A 26,202-nucleotide genomic window follows, 5' to 3' on the forward strand; every position below is an offset into this window, starting at 1 on the left:
CTCAGTCCTAAATATTTTCAACAAAATCATAAAAGTCAAATGAAACCTGTAGTACAGATTAAGGAAAGCTGTTTCCACAGATGTATTTGTTTAATTTGGCCATTTTGGATAATATTTTTCTAAAAGTGTTCTGTTTATTCCATATAAAATTGACCAATTTTCCACACTTATGCTACATTTAAGACAGCTGGCTGCTGAATATAATGATGTTTATCCACTCAATTTCCATTGGTAATCTTCATTGGGATGGCTATTTTTTAAATATCAAAACTGCTTTTGAACTGGAATTTCCAATATTTAGAGTTGAAGCACAACAAACAAACAAACATATTCACAGAGGACTGCATCATTTAAAAAGAACGACATACACATTTTTACTTTACAAGTGATGTTTCACTCACCCATTTACCGGTGGAGGTTCAAAGAAAATGAGACAAGTATGAACGATGATTGCAACCAAGACAATTTTGCTGAACCATCTACTGTCCAGAATCGAAAAGCATCTGAAATTTTGAAGAAAGGATCAAAGTCACAACTTACTGGCAATTCATTCCCATAAAAGCAACCAAAGTAGATATGCTTCAAATGATTACAGGACAATGACACTATTACAGTAGCAGATTTCACATGATCAATGTCATTTGCGCAATTCTATGAGATTAAAATATTTGTACATAGAATTCTCGTGTCAATCGACTTATCAGCTGCAGTGCAAATGGGTTTTCCACTGCAAAAGAGCAAACAAGCTTTGAAAAGTTTGGTTATATGATCAAAAAAATACAAGTTGCATGATATGTCTACCAAATAATATGGCACTGATAGTGGACAAAGTAACCGTGGAGAGAGACTGACTTTTATTCACCTGTTCTCCCCTATTCCCTGTAAATAGGTCAGCCATCACCATCAATAACAATGGATTTGGGCCAAACCATAGTGGCATGTGGGTCAAAATAATCTGTCAGCAGTTATAAAACCAAAACGGGACCACAAATATACATGAAATCATAAATGTGCAACAGGGAACTAGTTTCTTTATGTGCAATCTTCTCACTAAAACCTCTTAGGTGATCATTTTGTAAAGATTAGACAGGTTCCAAGACACTGTGACACTCTTTCCTCGGTACCAAAGGTGGGAACACTATGATGAGGTCAAAGTTGAATAAAATAGAGTATGCATGTATATACAGTGGTGTGATAGAATAATGTGAACAAGTACTTTACAGCATTGAACTTCATAAAGCTGGTGGTCTCAACTTCATCTAAAGTTCACAAACTTTTGTGCTGCTTTGGAACTGTCACCCCTCCTTGCCAGTGCACAGATTCAACAGCACCACTGATCACAGAAGCCTGAGAAGGGCTGCATGACCCAAGGCTTGGAAGTTTAAGGTCAGGTGGTACAGAGAGAAAATACTCACATCTGAGCCTTGTTGGGCTTGAATATGGCCCTGGCTTTGCCATATCTACCACGACCGTTGATGGCATCATCTATGTGAGCTGCAGCCAGGATAAGCTCTCTGTTTTCACCATGGAGATCCGGAAATCTCTGTGTAAGTGCGTCATTCTGTGTTTTCAAAGACAAGAACAGAAGGAAATTGAATAGGATCATAAAACGAACAATATAACTGCAGTCACTCAGGATAAGATGGGATTACCAGAATGCTATACTTGTATGATATTTATTTTGTGTATCAATCCACTGAAACTGTCAATTATACTTCCAATCAACAATCAGCCTGATGAACCACATGTCAGGCGCCATGTAATTTGTAACTCTCAAAATATCATCTGCCAGGCACTGTTCTGATAATACCGCAAGTTTGGTAACTGTGGAGGCCCTGATTTCAGCCACCCAGTCCCACTTTGACCTCATCACATTCTCCAAAACTAATCAGATATGTCTGAAAAGTGACAATACATATTAATTAAAGATAAATCATTGACTACAAGTATCGATATTCCTTGAAAATTTGACTTTTGGTTTATTTTGTCTATTTCCATTGATAATTTTCTTGCTACATGTTTACGAAAAAGCATTTCAATGTCACTCTCATTTACACTGATGGAACACAGACCACAAGGCAGGTGCCGTCAGTTTTTGCAAATTGACAGAACCAGCCAATGCAATCACCCTGTAACGGAGCCAGCTGAATGCAACTGACACCACCATTCCACGCATAAACTACCATGTAAGGAACGCTGGTTCCATCCATCACCACCAGGGGGCACCGTTGACACGCATTAATTTTGCCCCGCAAACCTCTACAGCAGCAGAAGCAGCGTGTGCCGGTATTTCTGGATGGCGCACTGGTCTATGTCAACACTGTCAGTTGGAAACCCACTTCCACGTTTTGTGTTCCCGTTAATTAATTAGTCCAGGCTAAATGAAGATTGACAGGCACAAATTTATTTTGCATTTCCATTGGACTTGACTGCTGACAAGAGAGTACACAGGAGAGATCACGCCCTGTTTCAGGTAGGTGAATTCTTTTTTAATAAGCAATTAGGTTTGAGTAAAACAAATTCTCTTCTATCAAATTTTCAAGCTTTGTTACAGGGGCATCATGAATATACACTGACACTAGTGGTATCCCATATATTTCAAACATGCAGCTTCATAATAACTCAAAACAGGGATCAGTTCAGTGTCCCTCATAATGTGATGTATCATGCGAAAACTATGTCAAAATACAGTTGCTACTGAATACTACAAACGCAAATTTTTCCTTTTTGAAAATTCAGAGGGGAGTTTCTTTTTTTAGCACTGTCATCATACATATGTACTAATTATAGAAGTTACCATGCCAGGCGAACAGACTTGTGATAACATTGTGACTTATAAATTGACTTATTTCCACCTTCGTGCAGGCCACTGATGAAACGTGCGTGGAAATGTGCGTGAGTGTGCAATTCCCTCACTTCATTACTTTCCACACGCGTTACCTCAACTCAATTTTCGCAGATTTTAAATTGAACGCATGCATCAGATACTGATATTACTGACATATTCCATATATTCAATAATTGTTGCTGGTCCGTTACTGTCACTCTTTCAAAATTGCTAATTTTCAAAGCCAGCATGTCAAATGTTCAGTGAGGGACGTGATGCAGTCCGCTGCGAAAAGTTCACGGCTGTAATCATAAAATCCTGTTTTAAAGCTTAATGTGGAAACAAGATTTAATTTCAAAAAATACTGTCACAGCTAAGAAAACTGACCGTCTCAGAAATTGACTATTGGGCTTAATAATTAAACAAAAGCCTCTTTATTCCCATAATTAGTTTACCATTGTATATATACATATTGCTTTTCAAGGGTTGACTACCTACCAGGCATAGTGGCAGCCCTGACATGAATTACTGTTAACAGTTGCCGGGAGTGAAACGCAATGAACTACTACAAATAAGAGAAAAGGTTGGGAGGTCAAATGAAGTTTGACCTTCCCAAAGGTCACGTTGTAATTATGACAACAAATATCTCGTTTATGAAGACGCAAACACGCATCCCATGGAAATTCTATATATTTGGTGTGATCTTTCACAGCCATTGACGATAGGTAGTGTTATGTGTGTGTTGAGAGAGAATTGCTTGACGTGTACAATGGGCATAAAGAAACACTGAGGATTGCTGAAATATTAATTGTCAGCCACTTTACTGGAATAAAGGCAAGATTTTTTCAAAAAAAACGGTGAAGGTCTAAAACACTCTGAATGTCAAACTCCTCTAAAATGACTGTTTTATGTTGCAGAAGCTTCTGTTTTAACTATATTTATATTTTTTGCATCATCTGATTTTCCTTGAACAGGAATCGTTACTTTTAATAAGCAAGATTGAGTTGTCACACCATTGGAAATGTCGTAAAACTTTCAGAATGTTGGATTTGATGCTCCATTGTTGTATTATTGTTATTGTTGAAGAGAGGCACCTCTCTATGCACAGTGCCATCTCCTCTCAATGCCAGCTTGGACTACAAACCATAGAGGGTTTTACAGTGATGCTTACATCGCTCATTGTCAGTAAAACTGTAAACAGAAAATGGCAAACAAAATGTTTTCAAATGTTTTTATCATTGATCTTGATACTGAGATGCCCCAAATTTGAATGTGTTGCAGAAACAAACACCTTCCATTTTGCATTTTGGTTTTTTGGTCATTATTTTTTGTCTTTTGGTTGGTTTACCTTTGTAGTAAGATGACTCAAACAATTTTCATTGCCCGCAATTTGGAAGAAAGATAGACTAACTGAATATATGGGTAATATGGAGAGCAATTTGCAATAACTGTATCCTCAAAAAATTTCACTTTGCCTCCAGTTTCTTCCTCTCCCCTCCAGTGGTTCCCCTCCCCAACTCCCTTACCAATCAGCTCTGAATTCACTGGTTTTGCTTTTAAAATTCATGCAATCAAAATGCCACTGGTGAAGTAGTTAATGAAATGACACAGAAAGACATCAATTTAGCAAAGTTACGTAATAAATGAGTGATTAACTTAATTAGTCAAGCAGAAACACAAAGCATTACTAAATTGCAATTTTCTTTTGAAAAAATACCCCCTATTAAAATTGCCACCAGCCTACTTAAATGTCCATTTCATTGGAATACATGCTGGTATACACGATTACCACTAAAAATAAATTAACGATTTGAAATCAACACTAAAAATAAACATGTGCAAATAACTGTAGCATGTACATGCACACTATCCCACAGGAATTTTACGACGTATTTCTGTTCTATTTGTAAGTGAACGGTGAATTCCCTGATCACGACATCGTTCGATCAAAAATATTTACAACATTCCAAAATCAATCATCAAGCTGATGGATGTAGACTTCAGATGTTCTTTACATCTACGTATGGGACAATGAAGTGGGAATATATTTCCAAAATGTCAGGGTTCAATGGTACAAACTACATGGTAATGAAGATCGTATTATAGAGTAGTAACCTGCATCCATGTATGAATGTGAAATATTTCACGCCAAGTTTGTAAATTTCCTTCATAAAATTATGTCCCAAGATGAAAAACAAAGAGCACTACGACTATTGTATGTTCTTATTGTTGTCTCCTCAACTCCTACCAACACAGAAATGTGTTGACTATAACAGAATTTTTGTTTCCTCCAGTAATGTACAATAACGTGGATGACAATTCCAGGGAATCAAAGAGGTACTTTTCATTGTTATGCTTCAAATGGTAGTCCAAGTTTTAAATCGACGATTGTTTGCTCCCCGGGGCATGGAGCAATTGCTATTTGAAACCTTCTAAGACTGAATATGTAAACAGAGGCAATCAGAATGATATACAGGCATGGGTAAAATGCAAATTCACTTTTGTATTTACATCAAAACACTGAGGTTTGCGTGAACAAATACGCATACTGCTAAACAAATACAGAGTCTGTATGGAGCTGGAACAACAGAATACACTATCACACACAAACACACTTCGACTCAAACCCTTGAGATCAAAACGACAAACTCACCCCATCAATTTGTGGCACAAGAATCAACGCCGGCGCAAGCAAACCAAATCTTCCAAAGTTTTCAATCGACGATCTCCTCTCAAATGGTTTTGTTATCTTTTTTATCTCCTCCTCCCCCTCTTTCTCATCCTCCCCGCCATGTTTTTTGACATCGTTCAATTTTTCCTCTCCCCTATCCTCCTTGGTGTGTTTTTTGACATTGTTCAATTTTTCCTTGTTCGGTTTTTCCGTCCGATTGCATTCATTCTTGTTTACATCGTTCCAGTGTTTGTTCTTTCCCTGGCCTCGACGTGTGTCAGGCTGTCACGTTTCTTTCCCTCCTTGGCGGCCGGCAGGAGCAGCGGTTTGCTGTCCCCTACGGTGTCCTGGCTTTCAACTTGTATCACAGTGCTTTGTTCTGGCATAGTGTCATCTCCACAGTGTGTGATGTTGACATTCTCTCTTTTTTAATTCAACACGGCAGATTTTACATACTGTGAAAAGAAGAAAAATAAGAGACAATTGATCACTGACAGCAGTTACGTGGGGAGCTCAGAGTTGAACCACAGTCAATTGATCCTGTCTTGGACTGGTTACAGTGACACATATACCGAACGGTTTCATTGCGCGAACACTGCCGAGTACTGCTTAGCATTTCACAGCCAAAATGATGACATGTTTGATGGATGGATATAATTATTGCATCAGTGTTTAAAACTTTTTATCGCTATTGTTTTCTACTGGCAATGAAGTTGGACCTCTACAGAGGGAAATGGCAATGTTCACCCATGACTTCCCTGAGGAAAGATTGACTCTCCACTTTGCATTACAAAACAACATGGTAACTTTGAGATGTGCAAGGCAATACTGAGAAATTCACAATCTTGAAATGTAGCAACCACTGGTAAACATTCGTACATGCGTGATCGATCAACATACAGAATTTAGAAAAACTTTCAAAAACTCATGAGTTGATGATAGGTGCAGTTCAAAAGCGGTCATAATCTGAAGCTCAATGGTCAATGTGTTTGTTATGCTCAATGTAATGAAACTTTCAATTGAATGGGTATTTTCTATCGATGCCAGCCAACTTTAAACCTTTAATCTCCATTTCCCTACTCATAGAGATCTTAATCCTCTGCAGTAAACAATAGAGTTAGACCACACTGTTGGTGAAATCCTCATCATAGCCTCAGACTGCATACCCTATATTTTTGCCTTTTGCTTGAAGCGACTGGATTTATTATTATGTTCTGACAATTGTTTAGTGGTTTTCTTCTTGGATTAAGAATTGAGATGACGTCACCTTCACCCTTTTTGAACATGTAATTGTGTTCACTTGGTGGACTCAAGATTTACGATATGTGACAACTTTTCAAATCACTTGTAGTTGAACTTGCAGATAGATCAATTGAAACTCCTGGTACATAGAAAGCAGCTAGCCCAACGAACTTATATAAACGTTAGCGATGACCGCTAGATGCATGCTCAATGTTATGGAGTAGGAAATCTATTTGGCCACATACATGCATGTATCCGGCCTTAATTATTTATATAAACCATGAGGTAAAATGTTATTCCAACAAGACGATTCAAAATAAATAGTGCCACATTGATTTTCCTAGGGAATCAATATAAACTAACAATTGATTAATTACATTATGTGTATCCTCATCAGACAACACACACTGGCATTGAAACAGAATGTAAATATCCCATTTTAAGGTTTACTCTTACTCTGTGTCTAAGTAAATTGATTTCAAATGCGACAAAACGACATATATTGGCCAGATCCACTTTTTGCCATTGTTGATGTTAATACACACCTAGACACCTACCAGGTTTGTAAGTGACCAGTTACACTTAGACAACTCTGGTAAGACAGGGATAACTTCAGTTGTCAAATGTTCAGGACGGTGAGCTGATTTCACCTTTTATTAATTGACCTCTGGTAAAGGGGGAGAGGGGAGGAATTGTGACCAACAAGGAACATGCATGCATGAAAGAAACCAGTTATAGCTGGTCCTGATCATTTCTCAGTAATCACAAGTCTGATTATATACACCAGGGCATTGCCCTCTTGTAGAAACATGCTTCAAGATTCAAGTAATTACTCTAATTTTATCCGCGAAAAGATGTAATTTGACCAAAGCAGCCACACAAGTGTTAGTGAACACAATATCAGTATATGAGACGTATCTTGATGCATGTATACAGTATCATTAGTTCTGTTAATTGTGTACTGTATCCATTTCCTAGTGACTATTCTCATTGAGATGAATATCACAAATAACACCACACATGTATTACAAAATACAAAATGCGTAATAGAGAGAAAACTGGAAAAAAAATACCTGACTTGATTCACGACCCAGCCAGCTAAACGTATCATTGTATCCCGGTGCTGTTTGACCTAATCAATTTCGGGGTTAAAGGTTATCTGGATGTTTGAGAGTACTTGAGAGTTTCGTGGTAATAAGTAGCTTGAGTCATATCTCATATTGGAACTGAAGTGGATTGCATTAGGAAATTGATTCAGAGACGATTCATGAAAACATTGTCTACAGTAGAATGCTGCGCAGTATTTAAATAAGGAACAGATTTGGGGAAAAAATGTATACTTCATTGACATAATAATACAAAATCGTGGTAGTATGGGTCGAAAAGAACTGACATACTGGTGCTGTAATTTTACAAGATGTACTTTAGGCGTGTACACGGTATGTCAAATGCTAATATCACTCCAAATTACAGTGGTGAATCTGTTTAATTAAAAAAACATGATACAAGTCTCATTTCTTGCTTCAAATGGAAAACAGTCTGGAGATAGAGACATAGTGTGATGTCGTAACGGGAACTTGGCATTGCTTGAAGTTGTCATGGCAACTTGAAAAGAGGCCAACAGGCTAATACGGAAATCTACGCAGGGCACACACTCAGCTTACGTCCTTACGCTACAAATTTCAATTACAACATGCATTTAAACCCATTGAGAACACAATCTGGAGATATCATAAAGGCAATTGATAACTGACCTGTTGATTCATATAGAACGATACATATAAAGAGTCAGTAAAGTTCTGTCATATGGTTTGCCTTCCAACTTCAATGATCAGAAAGCATAGAGCAAAGTAATCAGTTTGCTGGAACACATCACAATATGTTCCCTTTTATAATGAACTTGACAAGAGGTTTAACGTACCAATACTGTTAAGAAACTCAGTTTAAATCCCATGGCCGGCCACTGGGATGTATCATTTACAAATCCACAATCCTACAACCTGGATGATTTACCCTAATTATTTGTCCGGATCCAGACAGCTGTTAAGTTTTGAATTCTGTAAGTTTGGAACAGAAGGGAAAAATATCCATGCCTTCTCTTGAATATACAGCGGTGCTAAACACATGTTACATGTAATTAACCTGACTTTTCATACACAACAGACTGACGTTAACTCTATGCTAACTCAACGACAACGACACTGCCAGTGTTGCAATTTAAATGATCAGTAAATAGAAACCATACCTGACAAACAGACGAAACCACTCAGACACAGAAACCATCATCGGTTTTCAATGCGTGAAAAGGTCCACACATAATAGTTATTTGTTTGATTGCTGCTAGGTTTCTCCCCACACCACATACCACAGTTGTGGTAAGTGGTCACACAGGGCAACCCTGTTGAAACTGAAGGGGGAATTCTTAACCCGATCACGACTGAGGATCTGATTTCACAAAGGCATTATTACCACTCATACGGGTACCCAGAGTGTATAACCATTGAACGGGGAAAGTCTGCGATAGATACATTACACCCACTGCCCTATGAAATCTGATAAAAAATTCACCAATGGGAGCCACTGGTGGTGCGGTGCACTCACACACGGTGTGATCATTTCAAGTTTTTGACACCAAGTGCAGAAATGTCAACGAACCAAACACAACACTGTATACATTGTACCTATAAATGTCTGACAAAAGTCAATGAACCATGAGACTTTGGTGGCTGACTCAAACATTGAGAATTTGTGGTCAACCTGAGTATCATTGTTACATAATTTGACAAGTCTCAGTGAGACAAAACAAAGGAAATGCCAAAATACAAACCACGATCCCTCTGTGATTGAGGAACCCTGAACAAACATAACTTCTGGCAGACAATTATGCAAGAAAAAGTCATATATCCATGCATTATGTAATTTGAATGAAAGTACAGTTAAATTAATATGATGATGTTATTCAATGTATCATTCAATCTTTTTAACACGACACACACTGACCGAAAGTGTGGCATAGTGCATTCCAAATGACATAAAATGCGCCTTAGGGACAGATATTCAAACTAATTTTTTTATAATTCTTTTCTGATATACACTTGTGGGGGCTCAGTTTAAAGCTCTTGGAGTAAGAAAGCTTTTCACCATCTTAGATTTTTGAAAATAGCAAACTTTATTTTACTGTTAAAACAGTAGTGGTAGTCATTTTGAATTTCAAACACAGGTAAGGTTAGGTAATTTCTTTCTCTTAGTACCAAACTTTGCAGGATGACCCCTGATTTTTTTCTTGATTTGGTAAGAAAATGATTGAAATTGTCACTGATGAAAGTTTGAGCAATTAGTCTTAATCACTTTCGAGGCACATATACAACCTTAAAAACTAGAACACCATTATTTGCTAAAATATTATTTGCTTACAAGCTTTCTTTTAAGGAATATATGGATCTTAAATGGATCTTTAACAATATATTGATATTACCATTGTTGCTCCAATGCATTCTCTAAAATGTATATATTTGTTAGATGGAACAACAAGAAGTAGAATTTCCATGCCAATTGAGCGATACAGCCATTGAATCTTGTCACCTTTATTTAAATATTATGAACCCAAGTTGATTTGCTTATTCAAACATTTGACACGTTGTGACCAAAATTTATTGTTACATCTTGGACTTTGAAGGAATACAGTGATTCTGTCATGCCTGTAGGAAGCATGACCAATGAGATTACCTGACTGATAACAACACAGCAGTACAGCCTGGATAATGATACTGTAGAGTTTCAAGGCTTCTTCGTACTTATTAAATAATAATAATAATAATAATGGTTTATTGTAAGCACTCAAAAGGTGACCGACGGTCAAAAAGTATGAGTTACAGGGAAATAAAAGAAGTATTACATCTAGAAAACACTTACTGAATAATATAAAATAAAACAAATTATTGCGTGTAAAAACACTGACAGAGTAAAATAAAATAAAACAAAGTCGAGACCAGTTGTATCTCTGAACCTTAAAATACCACTCAGTTGTGTTAAAACTTGAAGCAAACGGCAAAATGGCATTGAAATTGTAAAATACTGGAGAGCAGATTTTTGGTGCTGCATGAAGCGCCACCACTCGATCAACGGTGCTCAATTAGCCGCAAATTTTGTTTTTTTAAAGTTACTTTTGTTGTCTGTAGAGGGCCAGTAGCTGTAACTTTTGGTTATTTTTTTTTACCATTTTATTTTTTTATTTGCCAACTATATTTTCTTAGTCTACTCCCAAAAGCATGTTGAGATACACAGAATTCAACTTGTCAACTCAGCCTGTATATACTGGGCGGGTATAAGCGAAATCTGTACAGTCTTCAGGTATGATATATTATGGCATCCGGACAACGGAAACAAGATTTGCTTCTCCTGTCTGTGGTAAAGAGAATTGTTATTATGGACGAGTGAATTCCGGTCCGGACTAGAAATTCAAACAGAACCAATAACGATACATTTTACACGTATTAAACACTACATTGACATGCTAAATAGTTAGTGTTTCCACATTCTTTCTGAGGGTAGAACTATGGCTAATATTGTGGACAAAAATAGTGCAAAAAATCATCAAATAGCACCATTCTACTGCTGAAATCAACACATGATGAATGTTACATCCACTGTAATTAACAATTGAATTTTCGATGACGAGGGGGTTGAATCCATTCATTGAAAAAAAACAAAACAACATTGCATATTGTTCATACTGCATTGAATAATTGAGGCAAATACTAAATGTTTCTCAACATACTTCAGGAAAAAGAAGAAAATAAACTCTTTCTAGCAGATTGCTAATACGGAGCAGACCAACTCTAGAGTCCCATTGCAAACTTCCAATGATGTCTCTTTTGATTTTTTAACAGATCAATTCGATAACATTCTGCCCCTTTTGTTTTTGCTGGTAAATGACGAACACATACAAGGTTAACTTCATGGCAGTCGGAAAATCCTGTTATGGTGCCTTCTAAAGAAACTTAATTATTCTAATTGCATTTTAATTATACTGCATCGCAAAAACGCATTTTAATTGCGGTTTTGGCTGCACTTTACCAATACAACCACTTTAATTACTTTAATTGCAATTTTTTGCCTCATTTTACCAATGCCAACACCTTGTTAAATTGATTCAAAACATTGAAATTTGATGATTCACTGGGGTTGAATTTGTTGATCAGAGATATATGACCATACTCACAGAATCAAAGGACAATAGATTGTATTGTTACGTTTATGAAGACAGAATTGCCAATGTTTGCACAATGTTTGTCTAGAACATTAAATCATGAACGTTAAATTCAAAATTAAAAGTTAATAATACATCATTACTGTATCTTCCCAAGGGTTGGTTAGCACAGAAAAAACTGCTTTTAATTCTACTGAAGACAAATTACGGAGAGAGAAAAAAAAGCGGTAGTTGCTACCAACACCGAAAACGGTTCCCAGACACTTCGCACCAAAACCACTTCGCACCATACCATCTCGTCCCATACCATTTCGCACCAAAACCACTTCGCACCAAAACAACCTCGTACCAAAACCTCTTCGCCCCAAAAATCACGTCGACCAAAACCATTGCGACCCGAAAAAAAAAACACGACTTAACTCCCCAATTTATCGGTAACCGTTAAAAGCTGAAAATAACCAACCCCTGCCAGTGAAGTTTTAATCACCTTTCTACCATCCCAGGACTGAAATCTTGAAATTGTACACATTTCGAGAAAATGACATCGCATCGTACAATACCGCGCACGGCACCTGAAATGTACCATTTAGTAGTTTGTGTGTTTCTTTTTTCTAATATATGGTATGGTTTCATGGAAGAATAAATGGTTCGTGGTAGCCAAGTTGCAGGTAAAAACAACGTTATGATACATCGTGACATCGATGTTTTAGGACGAGTTCACGGAACTATACGGTAAGCGAAGTGGTTTTAGTACGAGCATGGATGTAAAAAATAGATTATAGGGCTGTCCTGTATCCTTCTATTTTTTACATCCATGGTACGAGGTGGTACTTGGGGCGAAGTGGCGTTGGCCGAGGTAGTACTTGGGACGAGGTGGTTTTGGTGCGAAATGGTTTTGGAACGAAGTTGTGTGGGGCGAACTGGTTTTGGTACGAAGTGTCTGGACCCCCCGAAAACAAAGAAGCTGCTACCGCAGCGAGCCGTGGGGGCTGTGTGTACAGGAAGGTAGCAGCGGATATGTGCTTGGGGTCATGTTCATGGTCAACGAGATTGGTGACCCACCAAGGTGTTGTGAGTCTACACTAAGACTTGAAGGAAATGCTCATTTTAATCTCCCCGATCGACGAATTGACTACACACATACTGAGCGCTGGGTTTAATAACGTCACTGAGAATTCTTATAGAATGAAACACTTTCCCGGACCTGGGATCTGCTATGACCCACAAAACGTGTAGCGGTGCGTACCTTCAGGATCCAGTTTGTTTACTAAGCCATAGAATCAATAGAAACCATGGTTGAGTTCGTGCGACTGCTCCATGACTCATGAACATTTCCTCACCCATACACATACCGCACTACCGGTAACAATGCGTTTGAGCCCGTCCTAATGTATTTGACGACTCGCGTAGTCATCACCAAAAGACACAAAAAGCGGTTTGAGGAGAGCATGTGTACTGGCGAGTTGCCCCGATGATGACCGTCTTGCTTTAGCATGAGTACTGCGCGCGAGATCCTGGGCTTGATTCGCAGTACACTGGAGTAGTGGTACTACGAGAGTAATTAGTACTATTTCGTTCCTGTACTTGGAATAAAGCCTGCAGGTGTTAACTTAAAACTTGGCCATTGAACTTAAAAAACGTAAATGCGTTTTGCAAGTGATAAAAAATATAAAATGTGCCTTGCCTTACAGTCGTCTTGACAGAAGAACCCAAAACTGTAGCGGTACGGACGTCGCCATGTCAGTTTTCAGAAGACACAAGTTTATTTACAAGTTTGCTGGGGGTAGTCAATTAGCCACCAAAACTCAAGACTAGACCCCCTAAGCTACGGTCGTTCTGCTTCTCCGAAACTAGGGAGCGAATAGTGCCCCTTCCCCCTCCCCATGTCCAATACAAGTGCACCGGCCCCAACTTATGTGTGGCACTGTACATCTTATTCTATATTGATGTTCTCATTTATTAAACCTGCATACCTAGTACAAAATATGTTTACTAGTCCTGTATATGATTTAAGTAGGTCCTATGGTGTTACTGTTGACAAATTACTAAAAATTAATAAACATATTACATGCTTATGTATGAAACAATTGCGAAGTGCCTTAGCAAAAAATTACTGCTACAGCCGTTGAAATAGCAAAATCAGGGAAATTAAGGTAGCATAAAGTCCCGAAAAAATGCGACGTTACTGCCGATCCCTGGAGGGGTAAGCTTACTCCTATTTAAAGGTGTCCGGGTGTGCAAATGAGCACTTTTTCACAAAAAATATCAAAAAAATAGGTCGACTTTTCATCCGAGAAAGCCCTAAACAAGGGTCTCTAACATAGGAAGTGTCCGCGTGCTTAAAATGAGCGGCAAATATTCCCCGACTTTGTTATATAATAAAAGAAATACCCTTACAATGTTTCGAGAATATTTATTATCGGTAGATGATACTTTGGCGGTACAACGCCGTCCGTATACGAAAATTTTGGAATACCCCTGCATGGCTGCATGATTGCACATGTAACACCCTTGTAAAAAAAAACTCCAAGAAATAATAGGAGTGTTGTTATTTATTTATTTATTTATTTATTTATTTATTTATTTATTTATTTATTTTGTTCTATTCATTTATTCATTCATTCATTGTGCATTCATTTACTAACAAACTCACTTGAAATACCTCATAATGCGCCGTGCTTTAGAATTACAATTTGCATCAGTGATCGCATACGGGTTGTTTCGTTTAAGCCTGCTGCTTCATATATTTCCTGGTATTCGTGTTGTATAGTAGTGGTTTATTATTTGTTTGAAAAAATGGAAAACATACTCTGTTATGTACATTGTCAAGAAAATCTAAGGAACATTTTTTCCCATACCTTGTTGCGCGACAGTGAACACGTCGGCCAGACGTTGGTATGGACGGGCCCGGGCGCGGTCAGACGGGGAATACGCCCTCTCGCGAGAGCGACATTAAACGTTAACATGGACAACAAACATGGACTACAAATTAAAAGCTACAACATGGCCATATGTCGCAGTTGATTTTACATTGTGAATGTTTTGTTATTTCGCGTAAACTTTTTCTACGAGTCATGGCGGTGATTATACAAAAATTGCTGTTGTTGTTTTTTTTTGTTTTTGTTTTTTATGTCTCTTGTAGTGTAAACAAATGCAACAAAAAGTTTGTCCCTATAGACCTACTAGGCCTTCATACCTTTGCCCAGGGGGCACCATGGCAAGGGTGAGCTTATACACACGCGTACACGCTGCCGTGGTTTCGCTTCATGTAGACTTTTGACTGAGGAAATGATGCTTAAATGTATACTTTTGATTCTTTTTTTTATTCTAGAACAACTTTTGACACCGAATAAGCAATTTTTGACTTACCGTTTTGAAGAGAACGTCGAGTTGTGACGTAACTATTTAAATTTTGTCAACTGAAAATGTATTTCTTCGAAACACCTCGCAGTAGAGTTTTTGCCGTATTTTGGAAGAGCAATACAAGTGCTGGAGCCAGTGATGACTTGGAAACTTTTGTTCAGGCTGATTGAGCCCAAAATGCGATAGCTAATAAACCTCGCGATTATTATGCCCTCCGGCGTGGTTTTTGTATATTTCAGGACTCCTTTGACCCTACGTACCAATATTTTCAACGGGGTTAATATTCATCTGTTAACAAAAGACATGTCAATAAAAGCTTTTGGTGTCCACTTCTTTCGTACCTGTGGATACGCGCAACATCGATAGAATCCCGAGTGTATATGTTATAGCTTTCTCTTCAAAACCAAACACACTTAGCTATATATCAAAGTTTTGACTCTAATCAAAGTTTTGACTCGTCAATAATTTACACCCCCAAAAGAAAAACAATATGTAAGCCGTATGTTGAAACTTTAAACGAAAGACACACAGTTCTATTTGTTTTATATAATAAGATTAATGAAAATACCATCAAATTTTCATCTCTATCGTCCCTTTTCGGAAAAATTCCGGGAAATATTTAAAAGTCTCGCCCGGGAGCCACAGCTCTGTGCACATTCGCACACTTCAATCAGGACGAATAATACTCTTCTGGAAATGTTTATGTAAAAAGCTGGTATGCAGGTAGCTGTAGGTCCATAGCTGTGGTGTTTTTGAATGGGATTTCTCCCTTGTACGGGCTGGTTTTGACTTTTACGTAGAAACATAAAAAGTCAAAACAGCTCGTAGAAGACAGAAATTCCGTCCGAAAAATACCACAGCTATGGACCCACAGCTAGCCTATATGGTATTCGCTAAAAAACTGCAGCGAAATTATGGAGTTATTACATTTACATGTAACTGTTCACTAAAATACGGTCATTCAGGGAAAATGCGGGAAATTAGGGAGCATTCGTTTTTCAGAGGGAGGGGGGTCAGTGAAAATCAGGGGGGTTGACTTTTAAAAAACCGTTTTTTAGGGGGTAAAATTTTACAATCAGTGATTGGAAGGAGGTCATATTTTATAAAGGTTTGTATGGAGTTGTGGGGAAAAAATTGACTTTGGAATTTCACCGAAATGTTGCTTGGTCCTCCATACATAATCTATGAGTAGTCTATGAGAAGCTATGAATACTTTCTTTTAAATACAAAACTAGCTAAATATGTGTATTAATAGACTCTTGATTACTGATATTAATGTACTTGATCAGACTAGGGTAGTTACCGGTGCATGTGTGAGCAAGAAATTTGATTTTGGAATTTCACTGAAATGTTGATTCACTATCTTGTCTATGTGAAAACTATGAATAATTTTTTTCTAATACAAAACTAGCGAAATCTGTGTATTTATGTGTGCTTGATTATTGATATTAATGTAAGCCTTACTTGATTATACTTGAGTGGTTGCAAGTGGATGTTTGTGCAAGAAATTTGATTTTGGAATGTCACCGAAATGTTGATTCACTATCTTATCTATGAGGAAACTATGAATAATTTTTTTCCAATACAAAACTAGCTAAATCTGTGTATTTATGTACTCTTGATTATTGATATTAGTGTACTTGATTAGACTAGGGCGATTACAAGTTAACGTTTGTGCAAAAAATTTGATTTTGAAATTTCACCAAAAATGTTGATTCTCTATACATTGTGGTATGTGAGGAAACTTTAAATTTTTTTTACAATACAAAACTAGCTATTAAAATACGTGCTTTAAAAAAGTTTGACAATTGATATCACATTTGAAAGAGCAGATCTGAAAAACCAATAAGAACTTATGATATTGAAATTTCACCCAGTGATTATTTGTAAAGTTCAAAAAGGATTCTTTGAAAGTTCAAAGATCAAATGGAAAATTATAAGTCAATTATAAGATATTATTGATACGGACTGTGACATCTGGGGAGGGTCGCTGTTTTTTGTGCATGAAAATTGGGGTTGGTAACTTTTTCTTGCCAACACTTTTGAAGGGTCTAATTTTTCAGCCCAGGGCCATAGGGTGCGAAGAGTTAATTAATCAAATTTGATAATTTTTTTTTTTTGGGGGGGGGGAGGGGCACATTTTACAATTGATTTGGGGGGTCGAATTTTAGAAATTTGATTTGGAGGTGGGTCGCTTTTTACATTTCATTTGTCGCTCAAGTTCCACCGACCCCCCCCCCCCCCGTAAAAAACGAATGCTCCCTTAAGGAAGAGGGTGTGATAATCAAGACGACGGTGAATTTGATCGTAGCCCCGCTATACATGGAGACATTCCATCCATCACTGAACCGAGCATACCACCTGGTGAACCTCATTTTGTACAGATGGGTACTGGTGAAGCTGTCTCCTCCGAGCAACATCTTGAATCTTGTCAATCACGTTTCCTCCCCTCATTCACACAGTACGTAACTATGAATGATGTTTCGGATGTTGGAGGCGTGCGCCCTCTACATCCCCCTACTGTCATTTCGAAAAATTGGACCGTGTCATCATAACACATGGCGCAGTAAGCGGTTAACGTGGTTCCGGTGGGAATGACACTTCCCGAAAGAACAGCGAGCGACGACGGCAAAATAGTCAGTCACGATGTACACGGATTAGAAGCAGCACGTGTGGATGGCTGTCGTTCAGCCAAGTTACTGGATACGTGGCGGTGAGTCGAGTTGACCCTTCCGAGCTCTAGATTTTGTTTATTGTTTTTCAGTCGGTTTTTGACACGAGTTGATTGAGAATATTGGAGCACAAACTTTAATGAGCGTAATATTTGTCATTGGTAGTTTAGTGGGCACTACGCGTACGAACAGCGTCGGCTGCTACAAAAGTTGATGATCTTGCTGTACAGCGATAGCTGAAGAACCCGCGCTTTTCAGATAGCATAGCAGTTCTGTGAGAATATGGAGGTATATACCTCCTGTGCAGCTGTGGTGAGAGGGTTACGTTTACGTCCGATATCTGTAACCCATTGACCACAACGCCGTCTACGGGCAACGCGCTATTAAAATACGGAAGGCCGTACATTGTATTGTTATTTTCAGTTCACTGGTATCTGAACTATTGTATAGCGCCCTATTTACAAAGTATTTGCAAATTTGGCCTGTGCTAAAGCATAATAAGCATGGCGGTAATGATATTTTCACCAAATTGTTTTATTTTGTTTTTTTTTTAATTGTTTTTGTTTGTTTTTGGAGGTTAAGTATAGTGTACGCGATTTTACACACTTCGGAAAGAGCAGTATATAACAGAACTTACATGTCAATCTAGACTTGCCCAATAGTCTGCAGACACAAACATCAAAACAGTAAAATATGAAGTATTATTATAGACTCTGGCAGAAAAAATTGCTTGCTTGTAAATAAAGGATTGGGATCACATTTTGTAACAATAACAGTTTTATAACAGTTTTATATAAAAGTAACTTTTACATTTTCCTCTGACATAACAAGATAAATATGATAATAATAATAATAATGAAAAAAATATCTAGCTATTTCTTATCATATATTATTCATATACTTTGCCTGCAGTTCAGATCGACGCCTACGCTCTGGAAGGGGAAATATTTTCAGCGAGTTTGCATTCATTAGGTGTTGTCATTTCTGTCGGAACTATGAAAATTTACCAGAGATTTTCACTAAGTTGAACTTTGTTTCATTAGTTACCTATATCCATTGCAGTGAGCTTGTGAGATATCGATTTCAATGTGCGGTCCTGGAAAACAGAAGGTAAGCTGCCAGGTGTTGAAACTATCTGCGCAGTGTTTGCAACTTGTCGCTAGAAAGTCAGCATAGGGTCAGTCGAGTGGCAGAGAGGACTGGAAATAGAATGTGCCTTTTGATTTTGTCTGCAGAGAACCTGAATGACACAGTGAAATTATTGTCCCAGACTGACATTGCTTACCTTTTGTGTTCCCTGACTATATCCACATTTACTGCTATTTAATAGTGCGTCGGCAACCTTTGTCTATTATACGGCCTCCTTGGATGCAGTTAAAAAAATTTAACCGATCTCGATTTCCCATTGTTGAGGGTAAATGTTTACTTGGACAGTTCTAAATTACACATTGCTGGAGGCAAATGTTTACCGAGAGTAGGGGTAAATCATGATGCGTGAAAGTTGTTGAAAAGTCAGTGACAATCTACTGTAGTTGCTTCATTGCTTCTTTGTTTGTGTTTTCAGGCATATTATTAGATATATTTCAAGAACACACACAAAACAGTCACCTCAAATTCAGTTTTTTTTGCTCTAAAAAGATGTGAACATTTTTACAAAAAAAAATACAGCAATTAAATGGCATTCTCAATGTGGTCAACTTGGTGGAGGTCAATCATCGCTACATTGACATCTGTGCAGTAACTGTTGTAGCCCTGATAAAGTCCAGCATTCGTACTGGGTCACTGTTGATGAAGTGACATATGTTTTGTCTGAATATGCAATGACCAAAATATGGCATTGAAGCTTTTCATAATAAGCAAAATTAATATATGTATATGTGTATATGTAAATTAATATATGTATATATATATATATATATATATATATATATATATATATATATATATATATATATATATATATATTAATATATATATATATATATATGTATATGTGTATATGTAAATTAATATATGTATATATATATGTATATCCTTGTATAACAATCGAATAAACATAAATTTCACTGTTAGATACCATAATATCCTTAATTTAATTAAGGATATTATTTAGTTAATATAGGAAGTTAGATGCACTTGATTTCAGTCATATATAAGCATGTTAAATGTTTTGAATAGTAAGCATATGTTGTGAGTTTGAATGATATCATAACATATGTATAACACAGGTATCAGTTCAAATGGGCTTACTTCTGGGTCATAATTCAGGAAAAGCATCGTAATCATACAACAATGGTTACATTCACCGATAATTCACAGTTGTTTGATGTAATTTAATACTCTTCTCACATCCATGATGGATTGCTGTATTTTGAGCCGTTTTTTTTTTTTCGGTTGTTTGCTGTGTCCTTTCATTAACCTCTTTACATAATTACAAGAAGTAGCTTTAATTTGATAACACACTTAACCCAGGCAGTCAATCTCACAGCCAGGAGATTTGGCAAATTCCGCTCGGTGCATTTAGAACATTTTCCCTCTGCAGCTCCGTATCTGCAGCTTCTCTGCCACACTTCAGGGCAAAATGTTGGGAATGGGTGATTCAGGGTCAGTGAACCACATCTAGCTAATCTACCGCATGGATCATTTACCAAGTAATGTGATAAATTTATCGCATTCGCTCATGTATATTATTATAAAATTATTGTGCTCTCTAATTTTTAAGGGCATTTTGAAGACATCTGTATTTGATGCTGAAGGCAATTATATGCACATCTTACTTTGTTGAAATATGTATAATTTTAAAAATACATCAAATGTTTAATTGTTTTAGAAATTGCAGTAATATAATCACCCATATATATAATATATGTGTATATATCTATATATATATATGTATATATATATATATAGAGAGAGAGAGAGAGAGAGAGAGAGAGAGAGAGAGAGAGAGAGAGACAGAGAGAGACAGAGAGACAGAGACAGAGAGAGAGAGAGAGAGAGAGAGAGAGAAATATTGTTCTTATCATCTGTACTCCGTTAACACTCTACCCTATTGTCTTTTTTAACACACACACATACATATACACACATATATATAATGGTGTGTGTGCGTGTATATATATATATATATATATATATATATATATATATATATATATATATATATATATATATATATATATATATATATATATATGTGTGTGTGTGTGTGTGTGTGTATAGATAGATAGATAGATAGATAGAGATAGATATAGATATACAATATAGATAGATGCATGTGTGTATAGATTAATCCACACACACACACACACACACACACACACACACACACACACATATACCGTCACATATATAAAGATTTTGCAGAATTTTTGAATACTAATATTGGTAATAACAAATCTGACATTAACTCAGCCACTAAGCATTTTAATGACATCTTAGATAAAGCCTGCAGTGGAATTTTCAATAGACAAAAGCAGAGAAAGAAAAATTTAAAGAGAAAGAAATCAAAATGGTTTGACAAAAGCTGTGATGCAGCAAAAAGGGACCTAATAGCAACAGCTAAACTATTAAATAAAGCTCCATATGACAGTCAGTTAAAAATTATCTATTATACAAAGAAAAAGAAGTTTAAAAAACTTGTTAAAAATAAGAAATTGCAATTCTGGCAAAGCAACTTAGACAAACTAAACAGTCTACATGCTAACAATTCACATGATATGTGGAAATTGATCAAGTACTTAAAAAATAATGATAAAGATAACAATACTGGAGATTGTGTCTCAGCAGCAACATGGATGGAATTTTACAAAAATTCTTGCTCAATTGAAAATGACAGGTATAATGATTTCCAACAGCAAATTATTGATAGTTTAACATCTGAAGAAACTAAGAACCAGGCTAATCAGCAGCTGGATAAGTCAATAACAACTAATGAAGTGTTATCAGCAATTAGAAATTTAAAAAGTAAAAAAGCAGCAGGGATTGATGGGTTTTGTATAGAGTTGTTAAAACATGGTTCCTCCTTTCTCTGTAAACCCTTAGCTAAATTATTTAATGCAGTTCTAGACACATCCAACTTTCCAGACATCTGGAATACAAGCATTATGACACACTTATTTAAAAAAGGAGATAAATATGACCCAAAAAATTATAGGGGCATTTCTGTTGGAAGTTGTGTAGGAAAAGTTTTCTCTTACATTCTAAATGAAAGGCTAAATAGTTTTTAGATGACAATCATATTATACATAATAATCAAGCTGGATTTCGCAAAAACCATCGCACAATAGATCACATATTTACCCTGAAGACAATAATACATAAATATATTAACAATAAGCAGAACATTTATGTTTGTTTTGTTGACTTTGCTAAGGCTTTCGACTCGGTATGGAGAGTTGGTCTTTTTCATAAACTTCTCAAAAATAACATTAATGGCAAATTATACAGACTTATAAAACACATGTACACCAACACAAAAATACACATCAAAACAAATAATTTATCTCGCCCAGCCTGAAAGTTGAAAAAGGAGTAAAACAGGGCTGTGTTTTAAGTCCTAGTCTGTTCAATTTATATGTCAATGACTTGAAAACAAATCTAGACAAAGTAGATACTCAACCACCAGTGTTGAATAATACCCCAGTTAACTCATTATTTTACGCTGATGACCTTGTCTTAATCTCTACTTCAAAAGAAGGTTTGCAGAGGGAGTTAAATACGCTACACACATTTTGCTCCAATTGGAAACTTGATGTTAATTTACAGAAAACCCAAGCAATTAATTTTAGTAAATCTCCTTTGATAGATAAACACATATTTAACTATGGTAGTACATGCATCAAATCTGTTAAGAGCTATACATACTTAGGACTGACAATTAAATCAAATGGCAGTTTTAGTGACACAATTACAAATTTGGCTGATAAAGCAGCAAAATCTTTGTATAGTTTAAAAAGGGTTTATTGCACAACAAAAAGATAAAATTTTCCCTACATCTATTCAATGTTTTCATTAAACCTGTTTTACTGTATGGCTCAGAGATTTGGGGACAAGATTTCATGGACTACAAGAAGTGGGATAAATCAGCAATTGAAAAAACTCACCTCAAATTTTGTAAGAACATTTTACAGTGTAATAGACAAGCTTGTAATGCCGCTGTGAGGGGTGAACTAGGACAATTCCCACTTCTACTTGAGATCAAACTTAATATTGTTAAACACTGGCTTCATATCGTACAACTGCCACATTATAATCTCGCTAAAGAAGCTTTCCTGGAGCAAATGGTAAACGACACTTACAATAGATCCTGGTTTAACTCTTTAAGTTCTTTAGTTAAAGAAAATGGAATGAACTTTCTCCTTGATAAAGCTCCATCATTTAAACACCAAAAGGTTATTGCGCGATTAATGAAAACTTTAACAAACAAATATGAGGTCTTTTGGAAAAAATTGATCACTGATTAAAATAGTAAACTAAGAATGTACGCCAAAATAAAACAACATATTAGATTAGAACCCTACTTAACACAGTTACAAGGTGAGAAAAGAAAATTACTCACCAAACTTCGCATTAGCAATCATGATCTAGCAATTGAAAAAGGAAGACACACTGTTCCAAAAACCCCAATTACTGAAAGATACTGCAATCAGTGTAACACCAACAGTATTGAAGATGAAACACACTTTTATTAGTCTGTCAGAAATACAAAGTCCAAAGAAAGAACTTTTTCAGTAAAATCAACTTCCCAAACGACAATACTGAAAATCAGCTTATTTCTCTACTAACAAAACAAGAGTTCTCTTTTAATGAACAACTTGCAGATTATATTTTTACTTTATACAAACAAAGAAATACCTAGTTATATTTATTATTAGCTACTATTATTATACTGTAATACTTTATCTTTATTGAAGAAAATTTTAACTTTTTTTGTATCACACTTTTATTGCCACAAATGTGATGTAAATCCTATATTTACAAGCAAGCAATAAAATATTATTATTATTATTATTATATAAAACCTCAAGTCTTTCCTTTCACACGAGAATCATGCTAGTCAGACACAGTACAGAAATCCATCAGCACTGCATCTAATCAGTCAAAAGTCATTGACTTTGCCATGACTCCATGCCAGATACTCCATATTTCATGTGTAGGTACTCATTTGTCCTCTTTGTTTGATGGCATGAAACTCAGAGTGACACTAAACAACCCGTTGTTGTATCATTTTCATTTTATTTTGCATCGTTTCACTCTACTGGATTCCATAACAAGTGTCTTCGTGCTAATTATCCAGTCTTCCCTGGGTAGAATATATGCTGAATTCTCACATGATAAACCTAAGTGACCATAAATATGCATCAGTGTTTCACTATCGCAAAACTTTATTCATGTTCACGCCTTGATTGCATTGTCTGGTAGCATGATCATGAGGAACATCAGATCATTTTAGGTATTTTTTATACTTCTTGTGAGTGTAATATTGGCATATAACAGAAATGCTGTCAGTGTCTGAAATTTATTGAATTTTACAGGAGATAGTGTCTTTCATTGTGTGATATCATCTCTGTAATGTAATGCTTGAATTGAAAGGGGGGACCACAAAAGCAATCTTCCATCAACCTCTGCAAAGAAGAGTGCTGTATCATGTATGGGACCATCTCACAATATTGCATAGTCACCCAGAAAATTTAATTCATGAAGATCAAAACTTCCTCCCCCAGTGTAGACAGAGAGTACGGTAGCTATTGAATCATACTCTCACCAAACCTTTCCATGGTTCCAGTGTCAAAGATTATTTGAATTTGGTAGTCCACGTTCTGATGTCAAAGATTAGTTGAATTTGGTAGTCCACATTCTGATGTCAAAGATTAGTTGAATTTGATAATCCACATTATAATTTCAAAGATTATTTGAACTTGGTAATCCAAATTCTAATTTCAAAGATTATTTGAATTTGATAATCTACATTATAATTTCAAAGATTATTTGAACTTGGTAATCCAAATTCTAATTTCAAAGATTATTTGAATTTGATAATCCACATGACATTCTAATTTCAAAGATTATTTGAATGTGATTGGCTACACTCAACTCTGCTATTTACAATTCCTTGCCTAATGGGAAAATAAATATCAACCAGTGCACTAAGCTGCAGTTGTATATATTTAGTGTAATTACCGTGTAACTATTCTCTTTTATCCCATGGTATTCATTTTGACTGCACTTGTCTTTAGTAAACTGTTATTTGGAAAAAGGACAAGCAGTACTGGGCCATATGTTTGAATTTAGTGATAGAGAAGTGAAATTGATGACAGAATGCAGGTTAAAAACCTTTCAGGTGACACAGGATCAAGGCAATCATGACCTTCAATTTCAATTTTTAGGGGACTTTGAGAGCAGCCAATCATTTGACTAGCGTAACGCTTATCATGGGAACAAAAAGAATACCCTACTTGATTTTTTTGTCACTTTGTATCATAATCTACATCATATTTCACAAAGTAATGAATGCTTTCGCTGCCATTGAAGAAAAAACTGACTTAAGTTTGTTGGTGTTAAATAGATTGTTGTTTTTTTGTTTGCATAGATAATATTTTGCATTGTGAGCCGTTAATACAGTGTTGTATAATTGAAACATAACTGTATCTAACATAGTACATGTACATAATATACCAGTATGCTAAAGTTGGGTACATATAGACTGACCTCGCACAATGTATGATTATTTGCATATTCAATATTTCAAATTTTTTTTTAAACCTTGAGAAAAACATCTAGTGATGATCCAGGCTAGGGAACGTCTGAAATGAGTTTTCAAGCAATCTACAGATTCCCCAAGCTCTCATACACAGTAGTTTTCATTGAATCCTCGCATCCAATGATTCAGTCACCAACAGCTAGCTGTACATTATATGAGAAACACTGCGATGATTAAATCAGTAGACCTGAACAAGATTAAGACGGGTTTTGGTAATATGAATTGCATTGTTCATGAAAAGGTGACACTTTTATGGCAAATAGATTCATCTCGAAATGAGGTAGCAACCTATTATCCACATGTATTTAGATGTAATTACAGAGTAAAAACCCAATTCAAAGTGGATGACCGTTCTGGGACACATCACATGATCAGGCAGCGGGCAATGTATTGTGTTTATTGTTTGCATGTGATGCTTAATGATATAACAGAATTAATGGAAGTAAGCTGGTACCT

General features: G+C 36.2%; 2 protein-coding genes across 4 annotated transcripts in view; one reads left to right on the top strand and one right to left on the bottom strand.

The window, feature by feature from the left end:
* LOC139149888 (uncharacterized) overlaps positions 1–13,746 on the bottom strand; it is a 41,216-nt gene extending 27,470 nt beyond the window's left edge. Inside the window, exons 1-4 of one of the 2 annotated variants that reach the window (XM_070721902.1) lie at positions 13,634–13,746; positions 5,481–5,953; positions 1,416–1,561; positions 402–503 (exon numbers count right to left, since the gene is read on the bottom strand). The gene's annotated coding sequence lies outside the window, so the exon portion shown is untranslated. Of the gene's footprint in view, positions 1–401; positions 504–1,415; positions 1,562–5,480; positions 5,954–8,985; positions 9,122–13,633 lie in introns of those variants that run through there. The other variant, XM_070721903.1, reaches the window with a different exon arrangement.
* Positions 2,320–26,202, top strand: part of LOC139149890 (uncharacterized) — a 76,020-nt gene continuing 52,137 nt past the window's right edge. Inside the window, exon 1 of one of the 2 annotated variants that reach the window (XM_070721909.1) lies at positions 2,320–2,473. The gene's annotated coding sequence lies outside the window, so the exon portion shown is untranslated. Of the gene's footprint in view, positions 2,474–17,885; positions 18,026–26,202 lie in introns of those variants that run through there. The other variant, XM_070721908.1, reaches the window with a different exon arrangement.

This window comes from Ptychodera flava, chromosome 14, assembly GCF_041260155.1.
Source record: "Ptychodera flava strain L36383 chromosome 14, AS_Pfla_20210202, whole genome shotgun sequence".
Taxonomy (NCBI): Eukaryota; Metazoa; Hemichordata; class Enteropneusta; family Ptychoderidae; genus Ptychodera; species Ptychodera flava.